This window comes from Manihot esculenta, chromosome 10 (assembly GCF_001659605.2).
Source record: "Manihot esculenta cultivar AM560-2 chromosome 10, M.esculenta_v8, whole genome shotgun sequence".
Classification (NCBI taxonomy): domain Eukaryota; kingdom Viridiplantae; phylum Streptophyta; class Magnoliopsida; order Malpighiales; family Euphorbiaceae; genus Manihot; species Manihot esculenta.
The window spans coordinates 10,303,416-10,328,191 of record NC_035170.2 but is presented as its reverse complement, the minus strand read 5'-3'; positions in this window follow the sequence as shown (position 1 = coordinate 10,328,191).

The window sequence follows — 24,776 nt, the reverse complement described above, 5'->3', positions numbered from 1 at the left end:
CATGCACATCACACCCCAGGGAAGTACTCAGTTTCTTTTGTTCTCTTCTCTCTTCTCTTCTCCTCTTCTCTCTTCTTTTAGATTGAGGACAATGCATGATTTAAGTGTGGGGGTTCATATTCCTTCTCTTCTCCTTCTTCTCCTTCTTCTCCTCCCTCTTCTCTTCTTCTGCGATTTCTCATGCCTTCAGATTGCAAAAATTTTTTTCTTTTTCCTTTCAGTTTTAAGTTAATTAGCCACAGTTGAATTTTAATTTGTTTCTACTTTCAATAAAACACACACAACCACAACCTTCTTCATCTTCTTTTTGTTTTGCTCTACCCAAACTGATGAACTATGTTAGATGAGTTTTTCTTGCCATGACCCCATTGATGTGATAACTCTTTAAACTTATGTTGAATCAATTGCAGTGAGTTGTATTCATGCTTGAGAATTGCCTTTTGAATTGAATCCTTGAGTTTGCCTATGGTGAAAAATATATTGATGACCCTCAATTGATTGAGAATAAATTAAAGTTGTGTGAATAAACTTAATGTAACTTGATTTAGTAATTGGTGTTGATTTGCCCAAATCATTGAGAGAAAGAAATTCAGCAAAGGCAAAGACCTCAAAAGCACAAATTGAAAAGTGTTCCAATGGTCAAAAGACTATGAACAAGGCTAGTAGCCACTTGGATAGGTGACCAACTGAAAAATATAAACCTTCAAATCAAAAATAGGTTGGTGACCTTTCCAAGCAAGATCTAAAGTGCAAAAGCCTGAATAAAGTACTTCAAGGTAAGAGCAAGTCAATCCAAAAGCTAGAAAAAGTCTTAACAAAATATGCATGTCTCTCTTGAGGAAAAAAAATCCTAGCCATGGTAAGCAAAGAGAAACAAGGAAAAGAGGTGAGTAATCTTCATGAATATTGTAATACCCGGCTAGACTCCGGTATCGGAATTCCTACCGTCCGGTGGAATCTCGGATGCCGGAGACCTCTAGAAGGGTAGAATCATGTTTTATAAAAATGTTTTAATGTGTTTTATGATTTTAAGTATGAAATTAAATGAGTTTTTGCATGAAAAGTCCTTGGAGGAAAACCCAGGTTCGGCCGCCGAAAGTCAAGTTCGGCCGCCGAACATGCATGCGTTTTGGAGGCACGTTAGGCCCCCGAAAGCATGAGTTAGGGAAGTCCAGTTTCGGCCGCTGAAAGTCAAGTTCGTCCGCCGAACATTTCATGGATGCGGAAGCGCATTCGGCCCCCGAACGTGGCCTGGCCAGCCACCTATAAAAGGGGCACTTAGCCGAAATGGGCGAGTTTTCTCCCATTTTCGGCCACAGCAAGCTTCCGACCTTCCCTTTGCAACTCTTGTGTTCTTCCTCCAAATCTCTTCCATTTTTCTTGAGTTTTAAACTCACATTGCAAGTTTTGAGCATTTAAACCAAGTTTTGGAGCTTTGGGAACTCAGGAGCTCATTTTCGTGGATCTCCAAGTTTAGGTCGTCTCCCTCTCGATCTTCAAGAGGTAAGAGCCGATCTTAAGCTCCTTATGTGTTTTTAAATAAGTTTTATGCAAGATCTATGGGTAGAAATGCATGTTAGGTTATATGTTGAGTTATGGGTTAATATTGATGTTTTGAACAATGTGTGTTGATTGTGTGTGTTTGAAGTGTTGTAGTTGGGGTATATGACTGTTTGAGACCCCTAGGAACTTGTATGCATGTTTTGGTTGAGATTTATGCATGATTTGAGGTTTTGGGAGGCAAGGGGTTCATGTGAACCAAGTTTCTGCCCTTCTGGCAGAAACCAGGTTCGGCCGCCGAAGGGAGTTTCGGCCGCCGAACCCCCTTGTGGAGGCAGCATTCGGCTGCCGAAGCTTGCCCCCGAAAGAAGACTTTCGGATCTGTCTGGGAGGTTCGGCCGCCGAAGGTGCCGCCGAACCTGCCTGACTTTCGGCTCTGGAGGGACTTTCGGCCGCCGAACCTGCCGCCGAAAGTGCCCTGTTCAGCCATTTCTTGCATGTTTTTATGTGATGTTTTCAGGATGTTTTAGGGGGGTTTTTGGGGAGTATTTTAGAGTTATGTTCAAGTATGTTTGGTCCCTCATTTGAGTCCACCTGTGTAGGTTCGGACCCGAGGAACCGAGGACCCCAGCAGTGAGGTCAGCTGCTTCGGTGTTGTCAGAGTCAGCCAGAGGTGAGTGGAACTAAACTTAATCTTTTAAATTAAATGTTTTATCATGTTTCATGCATCATGATCATGCAATAGGGTGATTGCATTAGTTTCACGAATATGTCGCATTGCATCGATTGTTGTTGATGTGGGTGAATGTTGGATGACCCAATTAGTCCATGACAGGAAGACCAGGACCCCATTCTACGGCCTGGCACTATGTAAGGAAAGACCAGGACCCCATTCTACGGCCTGGCACGGTTATGGGACTCGAAGACCAGGAGCCCAGAGGAGGCCCTGGGGCAAATGGTAAGTAATGTATGTTATGACAGGAAGACCAGGACCCCATGCTACGGCCTGGCACAATGTTAGCTTGGACTAATTGGTGACAGGTTCACCCAACCCTTATGTGAATTGTCTGTGTTATGATGCATTTCATTGGAGCATAGTGTTAATATGTTTTATAGTTCTGCTCACTGGGCTTTTAGCTCACCCCTCTCCCTTTACCCCCAGGCTTGCAGGTACAGTATAGTGCGGGAGTCCGGATAGAGTAAAGAAGTCATGCTTATGTAATATCTAGCAATGGACATGATCAAATTGTAATGTTAAAGTACAGTATAGTTATGTAATGAGGTTTATGGATGTTAGTGTGTGCTTGACCATAGATTGTGCTATCCCTTTAACACATGATCTTAGAGATTTTTACGATGTTTATGTAAACCAACTCAACGTATGTTATGTCACCCCTTGGGGGCACTGATGAGATCCCACAGAGGGATCAATGTTATGTTAATGTTTATGCACAGGTTGAGTTTGGTTGGTGTTCATGGGAAGAAAAGTTTTAATTTTTTTTATGTATGTTGTGGATCATGTATGGGATTATACAGGTTTACAGGTTATATGTCAGGCTTGCTACGGGTCCCGGCGGCCTTAAGCCGATCTGGATCCTAGCGCCGGTAGCGGTCCGATTTTCGGGTCGTTACAGAATGGTATCAGAGCCCTAGGTTCATATGGTCGGACCTAGAGTGTCGGGCTCATAGATGTTATAGAAGGTCAAGCACAATAGGAAAGATCATGTCCACTAGGATAGGATGTGGAGTCCTGTCTTGCATGATGAAGTGAAATGCCATGATTTTATGCATGTGCGTTAATGATATGCTATGATATGTGATGTATGTGATGCGGGTTCATGTGTGCCCACATGAACCATATGATGCTAATGTTTGCTTGTGATGTGATGTGTACTGTTTTTTAGAAAACAGGATGAGGGGAACTCGTCGATCAGCAAGATTGACTGGAGTACCACCTGAGGATGAGGGCATGAGCGCCCGTCCTCCAGCATTGCCGAGGGCAATGTCTAGTAGGTCTAGCAGAGAAAGAACAGTAAGAGACCCTAGAACGTCTCTGGATCTGGGTAGAAGTAGATCAGTCAGAGGAACAGTTCAGGGAGGAGCGTCAGAGGATATGGGGGATGATATGGATGTAGAGCAGAGAAGGGATGGCAGTCTAGGAGTTGGCATGTCAGAAGAGGGAATGGGAGAGTCCCAAGGAGGCACTAAGGCCTCGGGATTTGTACAGCCACCTCACTACCCACACTTCTCACAACACCCCGGGTATTCGATGGGAGGTACATCGGATTACCCTAGCTTTACCCCTTATCCCACACAGATGCCGTACCCACCTTACTACCCACCATACTCTCAGTACCCAATGTATCCACCTCCGCCCTACTATCCAAATCCAGCAAACCCTACCTCAGAAAATGTTGCACCATCTCCACCACCAGCAGAACCAGAAGCCCCAGTTACTCAACCTTCTAGACCTAGCTCAGCCAGTGGGAGCAAGGTCAAGATGACTGACTACATGAAACTGGGTGCTCCTCAGTGTGAAAAAGGGGATGACCCATTTGTGTATCTTGAAAGGGTTAAAGTAATCACAGATGAGATTGGGGCTGATGACAGTAGAGCCATTCAGATGGCTGGGTTCACGCTTAAGTGCAAGAAGGCACGAGAGTGGTTCAAGAATTATGTGAACCCGAGAGTGGACAGCATGACTTGGGAAGAGTTTGCAAATGAGTTTGCAGGATGGGCTTTTCCCGATAGTTCAAGGGAGCTGAAGATGATAGAGTTTGAGCAGTTGAGGCAGACGGAGGAAATGAGTGTAGAGGAGTACACCGACAGATTTATGGAGTTGTTGCCTTTTTCTGGACAGAGTCTGGACACAGATTCAAAGAGGTCAAGGAGGTATGTCATGAAACTCCATTCTAGGTATTCCTCCTTAATCCAGTCAGTGGACAGGGAGAGCTTCCATGCCATAGTAGATATGGCCAGGAAAATGGAGGCCAGTGCCATCGTTCAGGGGACAGTTAAGCAGTCAGTGGCACAGTCTTCCGGTTCTAAAACTCCGGGTGGGGGAAGATTAGATCCCTCTACCTTGAGTACAGCAGCTTCAGGCAGTAAGAAATGGGGTAAGCCCAAGGGTAAGAAGAATAAGTTCTGGAATAAAGTCAAGTCTAGTCTGGGATTTGGGAGTGGCTCAAGCTCTGGTGCGGATAATGCAGTTTGTGCGAGGTGTGGTAAGCCACACAGGGGAGTATGTCGGTTCGGGACGAACACCTGTTTCAGATGTGGTCAAGAGGGGCATATGGCTCGAGATTGTCCAAGAGCAGTCCCGGTGGCTCGGTCCCAGCAGACAGCTTCAGGCAGTGTAGCGCAACCAGCAGCTCCAGCCATGACTCAGGCCAGTGGCAGAGGCAGAGGAAGAGGGGCAGCCTCTTCCTCAGCTGGTTTCAGAGGTGAATGTCCATCAGCTCCAGCACGGATCTTCACAATGACTCAGCAGGAGGCAGATGCATCTAACACCGTGGTGGCAGGTAACTTAATCATTGGTTGTTCAGATGTGTATGCCTTGATGGACCCTGGTGCATCTCATTCTTTTATTGCTCCGAGAGCCGTGGGGAGGTTAGGTCTGATGACTTCTGGGTTAGAGTGTCCTCTCTGGGTCAGTGGACCCAAGTGTGATCCATCAGTGGCAGAGTTAGTCTGCCAGTGTAGTCCTGTGTTTGTTGAGGGAAGATGCTTGTCCGCCGACCTAGTGGTTCTAGATTTGACAGATTTTGACGTCATTCTAGGGATGGACTGGTTATCTACCCATGGTGCTACCTTGGACTGCAGGGACAAGGTAGTCAGGTTCAGAGGTCAGGATGGGTCTGAGGTTGTCTTCAGAGGAGACAGGAGGGGTACACCTAGAGGTCTGATATCAGCTCTTCAGGCTCGTAGGTTGCTTAGGAAGGGATGTCAGGGGTATTTGGCTCATGTGAGAGAGCTTAGCAGTCAGGTTAGAGAGCCCGCCTCGGTGCCAGTGGTGAGAGAGTTCTTAGATGTGTTCCCAGACGAACTGCCAGGTTTACCACCTGCTAGGGAGATAGAGTTCGAGATAGAACTGATGCCTGGAACCCGACCGATCTCTATCCCTCCCTACAGGATGGCGCCAGCAGAATTGAAAGAGTTGAAGGAGCAGTTGCAGGAGCTGGTAGACAAGGGCTTCATCCGACCGAGTACCTCACCCTGGGGTGCTCCAGTTTTGTTTGTGAGAAAGAAGGATGGATCCCTTAGACTTTGTATCGACTACAGACAGTTGAACAAAGTCACTACCAAGAACAAGTACCCATTGCCAAGGATCGACGATCTGTTCCACCAGCTAGCAGGAGCGGGTTGTTTCTCCAAAATAGATCTGAGGTCCGGGTATCATCAGCTGAGGATCAGGGAAGAGGATGTGCCAAAGACAGCTTTCAGGACCAGATATGGGCATTTTGAGTTCCTTGTGATGCCGTTCGGGTTAACCAACGCCCCTGCAGCATTCATGGATCTCATGAACAGAGTGTTTAGCCAGTACCTGGATCACTTCGTTATTGTCTTCATAGATGATATCCTAGTGTATTCCAGGAATGCAGAGGAGCATGCCCATCATCTGAGGTTGGTTCTACAGACCTTGAGGGAACATGGCTTGTATGCCAAGTTCTCTAAGTGTGAGTTCTGGCTGAGGAGCATTTCATTCTTGGGGCATGTGGTGTCAGAAAATGGAATAGAGGTAGACCCCAAGAAGGTAGAAGTTGTGGCTAACTGGCCTAGACCCACTTCAGTGACGGAGATCAGGAGTTTCTTGGGTTTAGCAGGTTACTACAGGAGGTTCGTTCAGGACTTCTCGAAAATTGCAGCTCCTCTGACTAGACTGACCAGGAAGAATCAGAAGTTTGTGTGGACCGACCAGTGCGAAGAGAGTTTCGAAGAGCTTAAGAAGAGGTTGACTTCAGCACCAGTTTTAGCTCTGCCATCTAGTGATGAGGACTTTACCATCTTTTGTGACGCGTCCCGAGTGGGACTGGGTTGTGTACTGATGCAGAATGAGAGGGTGATTGCTTATGCTTCTAGACAGCTAAAGAAGCATGAGTTGAATTACCCCACACATGACCTAGAGATGGCAGCAGTGATTTTTGCACTCAAGATGTGGAGGCACTACCTCTATGGGGTAAAATGTGAGATGTTCACAGATCATAAAAGCTTGCAGTACATCTTGAGTCAGAGGGATTTGAACTTGAGGCAGAGGAGATGGGTGGAGCTGCTAAGTGACTATGATTGCAAGATTCAGTATCATCCGGGTAAGGCGAATGTCGTGGCAGACGCCCTAAGCCGGAAGTCACTAGGCAGTCTATCCCACATCACGGTAGAGAGGAGACCAGTGGTGAAGGAGTTTTACAAGCTCATTGAGGAAGGTCTACAGTTGGAGTTGTCTGGTACAGGTGCTTTAGTTGCTCAGATGAAAGTGACACCTGTGTTTCTGGAGCAAGTGGCTCAGAAACAGCATGAGGACCCAGAGTTAGTGAAGATTGCCAGGACTGTTCAGTCAAGCAAAGACAGCGAGTTCAGATTCGACAACAAGGGGATCCTCCGCTATGGGAGTCGATTGTGTGTACCAGATGACATAGGGCTAAAAGGAGACATTATGAGAGAGTCTCATAATGCAAGATACAGCATTCACCCCGGAGCCACCAAAATGTATCAGAATCTGAAGAAAGTTTATTGGTGGCCAGCTATGAAGAGAGAAGTGGCACAGTTTGTGTCAGCCTGCGAAGTTTGTCAGAGGGTGAAGCTGGAACATCAGAAGCTGGCTGGAATGCTTAACCCGCTACCTATTCCAGAGTGGAAATGGGAGAATATAGCTATGGACTTCGTAGTGGGGTTACCGGCAGCGTCCAACAGATTGGACTCCATATGGGTGATTGTGGACAGACTCACCAAATCTGCTCACTTCATCCCTGTCAGGAGTGGCTACTCTGTGGACAAGTTGGCGCAGGTGTATGTAGATGAGATAGTCAGACTGCATGGGGTTCCTGTTTCTATAGTGTCAGATAGAGGGCCCCAGTTCACCTCCAGGTTTTGGCGGAGTCTGCAGAATGCCATGGGTACTAGGTTGGATTTCAGCACTGCCTTCCACCCCCAGACGGACGGACAGTCGGAGAGGACCATCCAGACTATCGAGGATATGCTTAGAATGTGTGTGCTGGACTTTGGCGTTCTTGGAGGCAGCATCTACCTTTGGTGGAGTTTGCCTACAATAACGGCCATCATGCTAGCATCGGGATGGCTCCATATGAAGCTTTGTACGGGAGGAAGTGCAGGTCACCTGTTTGCTGGGAAGAAGTTGGAGAAAAGGCCTTGGCAGGGCCTGAGCTAGTACAGATCACCAGCAGGGCGGTACCCTTAATCAGAGAAAGAATCAAGACTGCTGCAAGCAGACAGAAGAGTTATGCAGACATCCGCAGAAGACTAGTAGAGTTTCAGGAGGGGGATCTGGTATTGCTCAAGGTGTCTCCAATGAAAGGAGTGGTTCGGTTCGGGAAGAAGGGTAAGTTGGCTCCGCGGTACATCGGACCCTTTGAAGTCCTGCAAAGGATTGGGAATGTATCGTACAAGTTGGATTTACCTGCTTCAATGAAGCGAATCCATCCGGTTTTCCATGTTTCTATGTTGAGAAAGTTCGTGTCAGATCCGGGCAAGGTTCTTAGTGAGCCTGATGTGGAGATCCAAGAGGATCTCACCTATGTTGAGCAGCCGGTACGGATCCTAGACACCCAGATCAGAAAGCTAAGAAACAAGGAAATCCCGATGGTGAAAGTCCTTTGGAACCACCACAATTTGGAAGAATGTACTTGGGAGACACGGGAGTCTATGCTCCGGCAATATCCTCATCTCTTTTAAGGTTAGTCTCTATGTATTTCATGTATGTATGCTATGTTGTTTGCTATGTATGTACTAGTTGAGGAACATTCGGGGACGAATGTTTTTAAGGGGGGGAGAATGTAATACCCGGCTAGACTCCGGTATCGGAATTCCTACCGTCCGGTGGAATCTCGGATGCCGGAGACCTCTAAAAGGGTAGAATCATGTTTTATAAAAAATTTTTAATGTGTTTTATGATTTTAAGTATGAAATTAAATGAGTTTTTGCATGAAAAGTCCTTGGAGGAAAACCCAGGTTCGGCCGCCGAAAGTCAAGTTCGGCCGCCGAACATGCATGCGTTTTGGAGGCACGTTAGGCCCCCGAAAGCATGAGTTAGGGAAGTCCAGTTTCGGCCGCTGAAAGTCAAGTTCGTCCGCCGAACATTTCATGGATGCGGAAGCGCATTCGGCCCCCGAACGTGGCCTGGCCAGCCACCTATAAAAGGGGCACTTAGCCGAAATGGGCGAGTTTTCTCCCATTTTCGGCCACAGCAAGCTTCCGACCTTCCCTTTGCAACTCTTGTGTTCTTCCTCCAAATCTCTTCCATTTTTCTTGAGTTTTAAACTCACATTGCAAGTTTTGAGCATTTAAACCAAGTTTTGGAGCTTTGGGAACTCAGGAGCTCATTTTCGTGGATCTCCAAGTTTAGGTCGTCTCCCTCTCGATCTTCAAGAGGTAAGAGCCGATCTTAAGCTCCTTATGTGTTTTTAAATAAGTTTTATGCAAGATCTATGGGTAGAAATGCATGTTAGGTTATATGTTGAGTTATGGGTTAATATTGATGTTTTGAACAATGTGTGTTGATTGTGTGTGTTTGAAGTGTTGTAGTTGGGGTATATGACTGTTTGAGACCCCTAGGAACTTGTATGCATGTTTTGGTTGAGATTTATGCATGATTTGAGGTTTTGGGAGGCAAGGGGTTCATGTGAACCAAGTTTCTGCCCTTCTGGCAGAAACCAGGTTCGGCCGCCGAAGGGAGTTTCGGCCGCCGAACCCCCTTGTGGAGGCAGCATTCGGCTGCCGAAGCTTGCCCCCGAAAGAAGACTTTCGGATCTGTCTGGGAGGTTCGGCCGCCGAAGGTGCCGCCGAACCTGCCTGACTTTCGGCTCTGGAGGGACTTTCGGCCGCCGAACCTGCCGCCGAAAGTGCCCTGTTCAGCCATTTCTTGCATGTTTTTATGTGATGTTTTCAGGATGTTTTAGGGGGGTTTTTGGGGAGTATTTTAGAGTTATGTTCAAGTATGTTTGGTCCCTCATTTGAGTCCACCTGTGTAGGTTCGGACCCGAGGAACCGAGGACCCCAGCAGTGAGGTCAGCTGCTTCGGTGTTGTCAGAGTCAGCCAGAGGTGAGTGGAACTAAACTTAATCTTTTAAATTAAATGTTTTATCATGTTTCATGCATCATGATCATGCAATAGGGTGATTGCATTAGTTTCACGAATATGTCGCATTGCATCGATTGTTGTTGATGTGGGTGAATGTTGGATGACCCAATTAGTCCATGACAGGAAGACCAGGACCCCATTCTACGGCCTGGCACTATGTAAGGAAAGACCAGGACCCCATTCTACGGCCTGGCACGGTTATGGGACTCGAAGACCAGGAGCCCAGAGGAGGCCCTGGGGCAAATGGTAAGTAATGTATGTTATGACAGGAAGACCAGGACCCCATGCTACGGCCTGGCACAATGTTAGCTTGGACTAATTGGTGACAGGTTCACCCAACCCTTATGTGAATTATCTGTGTTATGATGCATTTCATTGGAGCATAGTGTTAATATGTTTTATAGTTCTGCTCACTGGGCTTTTAGCTCACCCCTCTCCCTTTACCCCCAGGCTTGCAGGTACAGTATAGTGCGGGAGTCCGGATAGAGTAAAGAAGTCATGCTTATGTAATATCTAGCAATGGACATGATTAAATTGTAATGTTAAAGTACAGTATAGTTATGTAATGAGGTTTATGGATGTTAGTGTGTGCTTGACCATAGATTGTGCTATCCCTTTAACACATGATCTTAGAGATTTTTACGATGTTTATGTAAACCAACTCAACGTATGTTATGTCACCCCTTGGGGGCACTGATGAGATCCCACAGAGGGATCAATGTTATGTTAATGTTTATGCACAGGTTGAGTTTGGTTGGTGTTCATGGGAAGAAAAGTTTTAATTTTTTTTATGTATGTTGTGGATCATGTATGGGATTATACAGGTTTACAGGTTATATGTCAGGCTTGCTACGGGTCCCGGCGGCCTTAAGCCGATCTGGATCCTAGCGCCGGTAGCGGTCCGATTTTTGGGTCGTTACAAATATATTCTTCACTGCAATGCTTCAAAATAGGTGTCTTGAGTATGAGCTTAAGTGGAAATAAGGATCTAGAGCAAAGAAAGCTTATTTGACTATGTTTATTTGCTTGCGGACAAGCAAAAGCTTAAGTGTGGGGGTATTTGATAGAGCATATTTTAGTCCATATTTTCATGGTCTTATTGATGTTTATTTGCACCTATTCTACCTAATTTTGTGGTTTTAATCATGTTTTGCAAGTATTAGGTGTGAAGAAACATTTTGGAGAAAATGCTCTTAAAAATGCCAAAAGAAGCCCAAATTAGAGGAGCAACTTTCAGAGGCAACTTTCGGAAGCCAAAAATCAGTCACCTTCGGCGGCAACCTTCAGCGGCCGAAAGAGGACTCCAGAGACGAAAGTGGACCTCCTTCGGCGGCACCTTCGGCCGTCGAACCATGCAGACAGAGACGAAAGTCCACTACCTTCAGCCACCGAATCCCAAACTCCGGCCGCCGAACCTCCAAAATTCCAGCCTCCGAAACTCAACTTAGGCAGCCGAAAATGCGCTCCATTGCATTCCTTCCTTGTTCAAGAAGCCATATCCCAAGTTGCCATATTTGAAGAGCCAAATAAGGGAAGTATCTTGAGATCCAAATCTTCAATATTCACATTCAATTATTGGATTTCAAGATCCCCCTTATTAAGGAAAGAAAATCCAAAGATCACATGCTTCCTACTTAGTGCCATGCACATTCAAAATTCAAAAGGAGTCTCCCCCTTCCTTATTAGTGCATGGGCAGCCTCTTCACTCTTTAGGCAACATCTTGAAGACCTTGGGCAGCAAGTAAAAAGACCAAAGTCCCCCCACTTGCCTTCCATCACATGCAACTCGTTTTTGCCTTCATACATGCTCAAATAAGGCACATGCAACACCAAGGACACTTTGGACAGCCTCTAAAAGTCTTCTGGACTTCCATGAAACCCTAGGCAGCCTCTCAAGATCTATTTAAAGGCTTCAAGAAGACAAGAAGACAGCTTCTCATCTCCCAAAAATCGGCAAGGCCCCCAAGTCTCTCTCTCCACCTTAGTTCTTCATCTTTTGCTTTCTTTTCTTTTATTTTCTGTTTGGTTCAGCCATTAGTGGCTGAAACCCTCTTTCTAGTTGAAGTTTGGTTGAAACTAAGGTTGTTTAAAAGGTTGTGAGATCTGAATAGAAACTTTTGTCTTTGATTTTATTCAATATTCATGCAATTGTGCTTTGATTCCAAGATTGCTTTGTTGTTTTAATCAAATTGGCCATTTGATTCTTGATTGCAAAGTTAATTGATTGTTGATTAGGATATTTGTTAGTCCGTAATTGCTGGAAATATTCTGATCTTAGAACACTTGGAGTAAAAACCCAAGGAATTGTATGATCTAACATCATCTCATGCGTTTGAGTAGTTAGGGTTTGGATCTTTCTTGTTCTTCATGCAATTGGCAATTGTTTTGATGCCTAAGGCCCAAGGACGTTCCTTGGCAATTTGTTGATTAGTAATTGGTTAGAGGACGTTCCCTAATCAGTTTGTTCATAAGGAAAGACATGGTGGTGAGAAGCGTCTTCCACCCCCATAACCAACCTATTGACTCAATCAAGATAACCATGTTTCAATGATCAACCCAAACAACCAAAGTGGATCCATATCTTCAACTAGACTTTTCTCATATTGATTTCTTCTTTTATATTAACTACTTGCTGTTTTAATTGCTTTCAATAGTTGTTAATCAAATCATCTCAAAACCCCTTTTTTTACTTTTATTGCATTTTACTTTAATTCAGCTTTCAATTACTTGCTTTCACTTGTGTTTTCAATTAGTTCTCTTGGTCTTGATTGAGATAAATAAATAGGTAATCAATTCTCTGTGGATACGATCCTTCACCACTGTCTACAGTTGTAAATTGTAGGTAACCAAGAAGGTTATTTTTGACCAGCTTCGACAACCGCTCCTGTCAGAAGCTTTGTATGGAAGGAAGTGTAGAACACCTGTTTGCTGGGAAGAGGTTGGAGAAAAGGCTCTGGCAGGGCCAGAGTTAGTGGAGATTACCAGCCGGGTAGTGCCTATCATCAGAGAGAGGATCAGAACAGCTGTCAGCAAACAGAAAAGCTATGCAGATGTCCGTAGGAAGCAGATAGAGTTCCAGGAGGGGGATATGGTATTGCTGAAAGTGTCTCCAATGAAGGGAGTGGTTCGCTTTGGGAGAAAAGGTAAGCTAGCTCCACGATACATTGGTCCCTTTGAGATTCTGCAGAAGATCGGGAATGTGTCGTACAAGCTGGATTTACCTGCTTCTATGGAAAGAATCCATCCGGTTTTCCATGTTTCTATGCTACGAAAATTTGTGTCAGATCCGGAAAAGGTTCTCAGTGAACCTGAGATAGAGATTCTAGGAGATCTTTCCTATGTAGAGCAGCCAGTGCGGATCATTGACACCCAGATCAGAAAGTTACGAAACAAGGAGATTCCGATGGTAAAAGTTCTGTGGAACCACCACAATCTAGAGGAGTGCACCTGGGAGACATGAGAGTCCATGCTTCAGCAGTATCCATATCTATTTTGAGGTAGTTTTCCCTCTCTATGTGTTTCTGTGCTTAGTTGTTTGAGGACATTCGGGGATGAATGTTCTTAAGGGGGGGAGAATGTAATACCCGGCTAGAGTCCGGCATCGGAATTCCTGCCGTCCGGTGGAATTCCGGGTGACGGAATACTCTAGAAAGAGTTTGGGTTATGTTTTGAGATGGTTTTTAAGAGGTTTTCATGATTGAAGTGTTAAAAGGATTGAGTTTTTGAAAGAAAAGCACCAAGGCAGAAAAGCCAAGGTTCGGCCGCCGAAGGTCACTTTCGGCCGCCGAACTTGCATGGCATTCGGGTTCACGTTCGGTCGCCGTAGTTGGTCTGGCCAGCCAACTATAAAAGGCCCTAGGTCGGTCAAATGGATAAGATTTTCTTTCCATTTGCACGAGCTGAGGTGAGACTTGATCTTCCTTGAGTGATTTAAGTGTTTTCTCAAATCTTTCATGGTTTTGATGGATTTTCATGTGTTTTTGAAGTTTGTAAGCAAAAGAGCAAAGTTTGGAAGCTTGGAGACTTTGAGAGAGGAGTTCTCCATATCTCCACGTTAGGATCCTTTATTCTCTTGTTTGGAAGAGGTAAGTGAAGATCCTGAACTTCTTTTCATGTTTTTTGAAGGTGTTATGAGAGTTGTGTGGGTAGTTATGCATGTTTAGGGTAAGGGAGGTTTTTGATGATTTTGTGTCTAAGCATGTTTACATGTTGTGTGAGATGTTGTTTGAGGTTTTAGGCTAGTTTTGGACCTCTTTATGCATGTTATATGGTATATGCTAGTTGGGAGTAGTTGATATGCATGTTGGGTAAGGTTTGGGTAAAGTTTGCATGAAACAGAGCAGGTTTCTGCCCAACGGGCAAAACCAGGTTCGGCCGCCGAAGGGATGTTCGGCCGCCGAACCCCTTGTGGAGGCAGTTTCGGCTGCCAAAGCTTGCCTCCGAAAATGTGGACTTTCGTCTCTGGAGGCAAGGTTCGGCCGCCGAAGGTGCCGCCGAAGGTTAGAGACTTTCGTCTCTGGATGGCCTTTCAGCCCCCGAACCTTGCTCCCGAAAGGGTTCGGCCGCTGAAAGCAGGAGTTCGGCCGCCGAAGGTGCTTGAGTTTCGTCTCTGGACGGGACTTTCGGCCGCCGAACCTGCCGCCGAAAGTGCCCTGTCCAGCTTTCTTTTGCATGTTTTCTGTGATGGTTTTAGGTTCTTTTAGAGGGCTTCTGGGGAGTTTCTTAGAGATGTTCTTGAGTTAGTTTGGTCCCTCATTTGCATCCACCTGTGTAGGAACGGACCCGAGGAATCAGGGAGTTCAGCAGTGAGCACTGCTTCAGAACCTACAGAGTGGAACTTCCCGTAACCTTTTTCTTTAAGAACTAAAATGCTTTGAGCATGTTTCATGCATCATGATGATTATAGTAGGTTGATTGCACTAGTTTCACGAATATGGCGCATTGCATAATATGATGAGTATGATGATGTGGATGGACCAAGGCGATCCCAATAGCCCTAGCTCTGTTATAAGACCTGGCCGGGCCAGGCAGCCATCTGTTGTTAGACCTGGCTAGGCCAGGCAGACAGAGATTGTAAGACCTGGCTGGGCCAGGCAGACAGAGATTGTAAGACCTGGCCAGAGATTGTAAGACCTGGCTGGGCCAGGCAGACAGAGATTGTAAGACCTGGCCGGGCCAGGCAGACTGAGGTTGTAAGATCTGGCTGGGCTAGGCATCCTTTTATTTAAGGGAGTTTTGGTGGTCATGTCCATTCGTGATATGAAATGTCTGTGATGTGATGCATTCCATGAGATCATGTTTTATAGTTCAGCTCATTGGGCTTGTATAGCTCATCCCTCTCCCCTAACCCCAGTCTTGCAGGTTCAGAGTCTAGAGGGAGTCCAGCAGGGGATGGAAGGAGAAGAGTTATGTAATAGCTAGTGTGGACATGTACTTGCAAAGAGATAGAAATTGTGTAATCAGATGTATAGACTTGTGCTTGACCGTTTGTAGTAATCCCTGTTTTATATACATGGTCAGTTTTTGTATATGATTGTTCTTATGTATATGAGAAAACCAGACTTAACATTATGAGTTTGACCCGCCTAGAGAAATGATGAGATCTCTAGTAGGGGTTGTTATAAAACAGAGTTAGTGCATGCACAGGTTAAGCTTTGAAGCAAAGAAAAGTTTTTCTTTTTTACAGAAAATGTATGATCATGTATGGGATTTCACAGGTACACAGAGTTCTCAGCAGGCTTGCTACGGGTCCCGGCGGCCTTAAGCCGATCTGGATCCTAGCGCCGGTAGCAGTTCGGTTTCCGGGCTGTTACAAAATTTATCAATTCCATATGAGCAATAACATGTGGGGACTCTTAAACATTTGAATTGAAGCATTATTCTTCTTTGTTTGAAGTTCAAAACTTCCTAAGCTTCTTATTTACCTAATCAAAGTAAAAATAACTCAAATAAAGCAAGAATGAATAAATAAAGTAAAAATAAATAAAAAAAATAAAATTCTATAAAACCATGGACAAGTGTATGTAAATGACATCATAAATCAATATAAAATATAGAAGAGTATATAAAAAAAAAATACTTTTGGTCAATTACAATCAGGGTTCTGAGATTAATTTTGCAAACAAATGGTACTTTTGGATTTTGAGCTGTCAGAAAAAGAAAGAAAATTAGATAGACATGATCGTAGCAATGAAAAATAATTTTTATGATTGATTTAATGAGCCGGTCGACCAATTCCATTACTTTACCTTTAAATGCAACCGAAAAATATCAGGAATAGTTCCAACTAAAACCATAAAACTTTTGTTTAAAAACTTTCATTTATGAATCTTTTAAACCATTGTAAACTAGTTTCAAACTGCTATTTAATAAACTAAATATCTCAATTAAATTTATTTTCTAAAATTTTAAAATTTTACTATAATTTGCATATATTAGCCCCATAAATTTTGAAAGAGTTTAATTTTGATGATACTAAGACTTAATGAGTTTTATATATCTAAGTATATTCAGTGTTAAAAGTAGAATATCTAAAAAGTAATGAAGAATTAAAGAGTCTCTACAGCAGAATAGAAGAAGACTATAAATACAACTCAAGATGAATCAAAGGAAGAGAAGTAAAGATAAATATCTTTAAGAATTAATATAAAAGAGTGAGTGAATTGATTTGCTAATAATAAAATTTTAACTCTTATTCTATTTAAATAATTTCTAAAAAATGATTTTTAAATTCTAAAATTTCGAAAAGCAAGAATTTAAAGTTTATTGTTTTTAGCTTATCTAAATTTTTTAAAGGCGGGTAGTGGTAAAGATGGTGCATCCTCCGCTGCGCGCTTTCACCAATAAAGCCAGTATGCCTCCAGATTTCTCAACTGCACCTGATAGTTTTTGCACTCCTATGGAAACAACAACAGTTTCCCTTCCACTTTAGAATGTTTCGCAGAACTGAAAGGTAAAATGGTAATTTTCTTTCGGTTCCATGTGAACATATATGAATTCTCCTTCCCCTTATGCAAAACATCAACATCGAACTGCCAAGGGCGACCTAGCAAAATTTCACAGCAATCCATATCCACAACATCACAATTAATAGGTTCAATGTAAGATTTATTAATCGAGATAGGCACGCTGCAAATTCTGTTGACCTCAATTGTCGGACTTTCCATAATCCATCCGACTTTGTATGGCAAAGAGTGCGGCTGTGTAGGCAGCTGCAATTTCTCCACCAATTGCTTAGCTATCAGATTCTCACAACTGTAGCTATCTATAATTAGCCTGCTATTTGCTTCTCCTACTCGACACTTTTCCTGGAAGATCTTCCTCCTTTGCGTCTCATCCTCCTGTTTTGTAGAGTACAAGATTTTCTTCACCACATAGGTGACCTCTCCATCTTCAAAACTAGCAATAGATCTGTCATCGTCATCGTCATCTACTTCCTTCTCAGATTCAGCAACTACTCAACTATATTAACCTGTCAGCGATCATTATTAACTCCTCTGCATTCTGGACAATTATTCGATCGATGACCAGGTTACTTACAGTGGTAATATATGTCTCCCTTTGGCTTCTGATAAGGATTGGTTTTGCCTCCTTTGTCTGCTATAGTAGCGACTGTTTTTTCCTTACTGTCTTTCCTTTCTTTCATAGTATTCTGAGATTGCCAGAATTTACTGTTAGTGTATTTTCCCTAGGCCATTATATTGGACCTTTTTATATGTCATTTTGATTATTAATAAAAGAGGTTTTATTATCATTATTATTTGTTTGCATGTTACATAATAATAATTAACATCCCTGATTACTTATTATTATGTTGATAATAATAAAATATAATTATTATGATTATTGATTGATAATCATAAGATGATTATGTATATATTGATATAATTCAATAATCATATATACTTGTTAGAGAACAAAATATTGGATGGACCCGCATTGAGATCACTACATGGGTTATTTTCATAAGTAAATCTCAAAATAGTTATATCTTAATCCTTTGACTTGAGATTGTCATAGTTTCCAACATAAGGACTGTTATGTTTTGATATAACCAAACATTGTCTTTAATCGGACAATCATAAAGGTTATGATTGAGCATAATAGAAATTATATAGAGGATATTGAACAATCTAGATAGAATTTCTCCCTCTCTCTGAGAGAGATATCTTCTGGGCCCCTAGATAAGTGAGACTGAGAAATGCATGGCCGTGCTCAAATGAATTGATGTTGTGATCAATATCATTTGATTTTATCAGTCTACTTAAAGATCGAGAAATCATAAGTTTGAACATTATAAGTTTGAAGTTGACCATGACTTATGTTCAAACTAGATATCGTGTGACAAAAGGATTAATACATATTCTATTTATTAGGTTTTATCGAACTATCGATCCTCATATTAATTGGATAGTTATAATATCTTGCTAGAGGCTGCTTATAATTTATGGACCTTGTGGGACTGGGCCTATTGCTAATTATTATGAGTCTATTGGGTCACACACAAAAGAACGTTGTTGACGTACTATATTCATGGGCTAAAAGCCCATTAGTATAATTAATAATAATAATGATGTTATTATTATTAATATTAATTATTTATTATTATAAAATAATAATATTTAAAAGATATTCAGTCTATCTGTAACTGTTACAGATAAAATATTTTTGATTTTCCTTATCAAAACAAACTATCACGTAAGATATTTGAGTATCTGCGAGATTGTGATAGTTAGTTCTGAACACAACTCTTTTATGAAAAGAAGTGTGGGAAAACAAAAGACTGATAACGAATAAAAACTTCTTCTGCGAATTGTGAGAGTAACATTTTTGAGAAATCGTTTTTGAGTTGCAGATTGGGGAGCATATAGTTTATCCATCTTTGAGAGAGCTAACACTCTAGAAGGATAAAAGACGTTCGTATGGATACCATAGAGGGTGTTCATTTCAAAAGCACCACCATCAGTCCGGAATAGTATCTTCTTGTCGAGTTTAATAGGTTATTCTCTTATCCTTCCTTTCGAAATAAATGAAGCACTCGGATCCTGTGAAGGAAATTAGAGATTTTATTTTTCCGCTGAATGTTTTGGGTTGCAGTAATCTCTGGATTTCCTAACATTTACAACCTTAAGAGGTTGCTTGCTGTAATGCCTGCTATTTGCTTCTCCTACTTGACACTTTGCCTGGAAAATCTTTCTCCTTTGCGTCTCATCCTCCTGTTTTATCGAGCATAAGATTTTCTTCACCACATAGGTGACCTCTCCATCTTCAGAACCAGCAATAGATCCGTCATTGTCATCTACTTCCTCCTCAGATTTAGTCATCTGCTCAACCACATTAATCTATCGGCGATCATTATTAACTCCTCTACGTTCTAGACAATTATTCAATCGATGATCAAGTTGCTTTCAGTGGTAATATATGTCTCCCGTTGGCTTCTGATAAGGATTGGTTTTGCCTCCTTTGTCTGGTGTAGTAGCGACTGTTTTTCCCTTACTGTCTCTTCTTTCTTCCATAATATTATGAGGATTACCAGAATTTACAACCTTAAGAGGCTGCCCGCTGTAATTGCCTCTATACTGCTGCATTCCTGTCGAATCAAAATTTCTATAATTAAAATTTTGGTTATACTGTTATTGTGGTTGCCAATCAACACGCTCTTCTGCCTTTTTTGCCATCTCAATGGCATCTGCCAAAGTGAAAATCGCAACTACTCCCATCATACAATGAATTTTGTGATTTAGTCCCTTCTGATAATGAGTAACCTGCTGAGCTTCGTTCTCACAGTTTTCATACCTCGCCTGCAACCTTAAAAACTCCTCGATATATTCATCCACCCTTCAATTTCCTTGTACACAGTCATGATACCGGTTATACAAAATATGAGCATGATCACTAGGCAAGAACCGCTGTTGAATATCTGCTTCATCAACACCCAGTTTCGTATGGGTTCTAGCCTTCTTCAATAGCGTTCATTTTGAAACGAATTCTACCAGGCTGTTGCACCCCCTTTTAATTTATAGGCCACATTTGGAACCTTGCGATCCTCTTCCACGTTCATAACTTTGAAGAAATGCTCAACCTCCGCCAACCAATCAAGAACATATTCTACATCCAATGAACCAGAAAAGTTTTGAAGGTATATCTTTATCTTGTAACCTTCCTGATAATTCTGTTGGGGATTTGCAGGCACAGGATTGGTGACCACAGCATTGGCGGCCACAGAATTGACGACTGGCTGGGGGCGTTCAGCGTCGGCGGGGTTGGTGGATTCCCTGCTGTAGGGCTAACTGTATAATTATCTCCCTCAATTCTAGTAAAGATTACTCAATTGTAGCAAGTCGCGCCTCTTGGTTGTCTACCATAGTCGAACTTCGCTCTAATACCAATATGATAAAGGACTAATTAGACTCCGTCATGAGTTTTAACAAATATCTTTTGGCTAAGACGATATAAAAGAAAAGATAGGCTAGAAGCCAAAAAGTCTCATTAAAATTCTTCAAAAATTGAAAAGTGAGTTTCAAATAGCCAAGGAAATGCTATTTATAATAGAAAAAAAATCATAATATGTAAAATTATAAAAATATCCAAAAATAATAATTAAAATGCAAAATTAATCCCCTAAACGGTGGAATTTTCATATCCAACTTTGTGATAGGTCTGTGACCCTTGTCACACTTTTCAAAGTCATACGTCTCGAAATTCTCTTTTTGAAAAGCTATTGTGGGTCTCCATCGGACGTCGGCAGCAAAAGTTAGGCTCGGTCTAATTCTGCCATAAAGTCTAAGACTAGTTGCTTCGTATCAGTTTTTATTTAAGAAAATTTATAAGAATCATATTTATTCAAATTCAATATTTTTTCAAGAATCATATTTATTCAAATTCAATATTTTTTCACTCTTTCTCTCTCTAAATCTTGAGTCATAGTATTAATTTCTTGAAAGTTAGTTTGAGCTATAATTGATTTATGTTTTGAGATTAAATGATGGTTGTTGATTGTATTTATTATTTTGAGTAAGTTATTGAGTATATGTTTACTCTTATGAGAAGAATGAGATTGTAAAGAGTAAGGGTTTGCTCTAAAATTTTGTTAGGGGTTTTAATATTCACTTAAAAAGAATATTTAACCGTGGAATTGAACTCTCAAATAGGACCTTGAAGAGAAGACTTAGGGTTGGCATAGTTGAACTCTTATAAATCATATTTTATTGCTATAGTTAATTAGGAAAGTTTATCTTGTAAATATGATAACATAATCTTAGGAGTATGTAGCATTAACTTAGGACTCCATTTAGGATTTTGTATATGGTATTGATTAGGAAGATTCTCTATAGGTTGTATATAGATTTTACTCATTGTGAATAAAAGAATATATAATTTTTCCAATCGAATAACATGGTATGAGAGCCTTATTCGTGATAACTTAAGTCTTTTTTTGAGAAATCCAGTGAGTTTCCTCTTCTACAATTTTTTTCTCAAAACTTAGGTCCTCATATAAGCTAATTGTTTAGCTTCACCATCCTTCCTAGCACGAGTGCTAGTTACCGATCGACCACTCTCGAAGTTTGGTCACTAGAGGACCTACGAGTGCCCTTATGCATCCTTTCTATCCAATTAAGTGACTTTTTTTCGGTCAGGTCTCTTTTTTTTCTGGTTAACTCATTGAGGGGACTCTCTTCATATTGTTAGGAGATAAAGGTGCATGAACTAATTGTAGCATTACCATTGTTATTAATGAATCATTTTATTTAATCCTAAACAAGAGCGGTGATGCCATATGCAACAAGAAAAAGCCTCATGAATGGCAAAGATAAATAGAGCTTTTGCATAAGAAAAAGACTCATGAATGGCAAAGATAAATAGAGCTTTTGCATATCTATGAACATAATCATTTTACATCTTTCCTCAATTAATCTTTGCCAACATTATAAAAAAAAAAAAAAATCATTCAGATTAGGGGTGAGCATTCAATCGGTTCGATTCAAAATCGAACTGAACCGAATAAACTGAAAATCAAAATTTTAGTATTTATAAAAATCAAACCGAACTGATTTTGATCAGAAACCGAATCAAATCGGTCTGATTCAATTCGATTTGATCGATTTGAATTTTTAATAAATGTTTTATTTTTTACACTTTATTTTTAGTATTTTAAAATTTAATTTGAATATTTTAATCTTGATATGATATAATCTCTCAATATTATTGAAAATAATATATTATTATCAATAATTGGTTCGGTTCGGTTTTTTAATTTTTTTCTGATCAAAATCGAACCGAACCGAACTGAAATAATCAAAATTTTTGAAATTAAAAATTAAATTGAACCGAAATAAATAAAAAACCAATCAAATTTTTAAATTAATTCGATTCAGTCGGTTTTTTCGATCCTAATTCAAATTGTGATTAGCATAAATTTAAAATAAAACTTTTTTTTTTTTGAACCTACAAACATCTTGAATAATAATTATAATACTTCGCTTCACTTTCATAATCGAATACAGCGTAAAATTTTATGCCCAAATTGTCCATGCAACCTATCTTAGCTCCTTCTACCATAGTTATTATACTTTGCTTCACCCTCATAATCGAATCAACCTCATAAAGCTTCAAGGGAAGCCTTGATATGGGAGAGTGGTAGTAGTTGAATAAGATGTTGAAAACATTTTCTCCCAAAATCACGTACCGATGTTTGGTGCAAAGAAATTAACTCCAACTCTTTCAATAGAAAGCTTCTGTAGGTAAATCTTTTACCAATTTATTATAATGTATATAATTTTATAATTATTTTATTAATATAATAATTAATATTATAATACCTTTCATAATTTTTTTTTTCATGAGCATGTTCCTAAAACGTTTTCATTTTGACAATGAGAGGACTAATCTAGCCAATCATGCAGAGATTTAGAGAAATATGAGTAAAAAGTTGAATTTAAAGTTATTTGTACCTGATTAAGAGTTGAGTAGTGGATTTTGATAGATCACCATTCGGTCGATTCGATTCAAAATTGAATCCAACTGAATAAATTAAAAATTAAAATTTTAATATTTATGAAAATCGAATCGAATCGATTTTAATCAAAAACCGAATCAAACTGAATCAATTTGATTCGATTTGATTTAATCGGTTAAAATTTTTAATAATTTTTTTATTTTTAAATTTTTAATAAATTTTTTATTCTTTACATTTTATTTATTTTAAAATTTAATTGAAATATTTTAATTTTAATATGATCTAATCTAAATATACTATTATCACTAATCGATTCGATTTGGTTTTTTTTATTTTTTTAATCAAAATTTTTAAAATTAAAAATCGAACCGACATAAAAAAACAAACTGAATTTTCAAATTAATTCAGTTCGATCGATTTTTTCAGTTTAAACCGAATATTGCTCACCCCTAAATTTAACCTTAAAAAATATTATCATTTTTCTTCTCTCAATTCTCCATACATTTTTTTTTATGATAAATTATCATTTTTAGTAAAATATTTAAGTGATTTTTTAATTTTAACCAATTTTTTTTATATAATTTTAGTCAAATTAGAAAAGTCATTAATAATTTTAGCCAAAGGTGGATTGAGAGAATGGAGTATGCTTATGTGGCATTATTAGTCAGCAAAATTATAATTTTATATTCGAGAACCCATCTTATTAAAAATAAATTATATAACTTAATAATTTTTTACGCAATTTCACAATTTTAAGCTAATTACTTTTTAATTTAATTAAAATTTTCATACTCGCTCGAATCAAACCATATTGATGCAGTAATTTATCAAAATAAAAATAGTTTAATCAAATTATTTTTGGATAGGACTACATTGTAAAAAATTGGCACTAACTTAGCTTGAAATTGAGAGGCACTTGTTTACAAATTAAATATAGCTTAATAGTGGATAAAAATAAAATAAAAAATTACTCTTTATCTAAAATAATTTATAGCAGGAAGCTTATTTCTAATATTTGTAAATAGTCAATTTAAAATATGAGACTTATTTACAAAAATAATTCAATATTAATCTAGATTGAAAAAAGAATTTATATTGGTATAATAATAAAATATCTTTATCTTATTTCTTTGTGTAAAATTAATATAAATTATTGAATTTCTAGCATCAAATCATATTCAAATGGGTTCATATTAAACAATTAATTTCTACACTAACCGAATAATCACTTTAGTTTTTGTTACATCATTTTTTATTTTTTTACTAAAATTAAAAAATAAATAAATAAATAGGCTAAAATTAACAATTTAGGTAAAGTTTTGGCTAAAATAAAAATTTATCATATTATAACAGAGGGATCATATTAAAATATTATTTTTCTTTGTTAAATCAACATGCCATATAAGTAAATTTTAATCCCAATTAATCACTTGATTAAAATTATTAATAATCTTTCTAATTTATCTAAAATTATTTAAAAAAATTAACTAAAATTAAAAAAATAATAATTTATCCTTTCTTATTATATTATCGAAATTTACGCTTTAATTTACAATACTTTATTATTATTATTGTTATTATTATTTTATTTAATATTAAAGTAAATTTATGCTATAAACCAAAACTGAAAAATCATTGTTATTTAGGATCACATGTAAACTACATTTTAGTTTTTATAATTTAATAAAATTTATATATTAGTCTTTATATTTTTAAAAATTAATTATTTAATTTTTATAATTTAAAAAAATAAATAAGTTAATCTATATAGCAATTTTTTTTATTTTGTTAACAATTTAGTATCTATAATTGCATATATTTCAACAAATTAATTCTTATAATCTAAATATATGTAGCAAAATAGTCCTTAAATAATGATGGCATAACCATATTTTTTTATAGTAATAACTAATTTATTAGTTTTCTAAAATTGTAGGATCAAATAGTTATTTTTTAAAAATTATAGAGATTAATGTGTATATTTTATTATATCATAGAATTAAATTATAA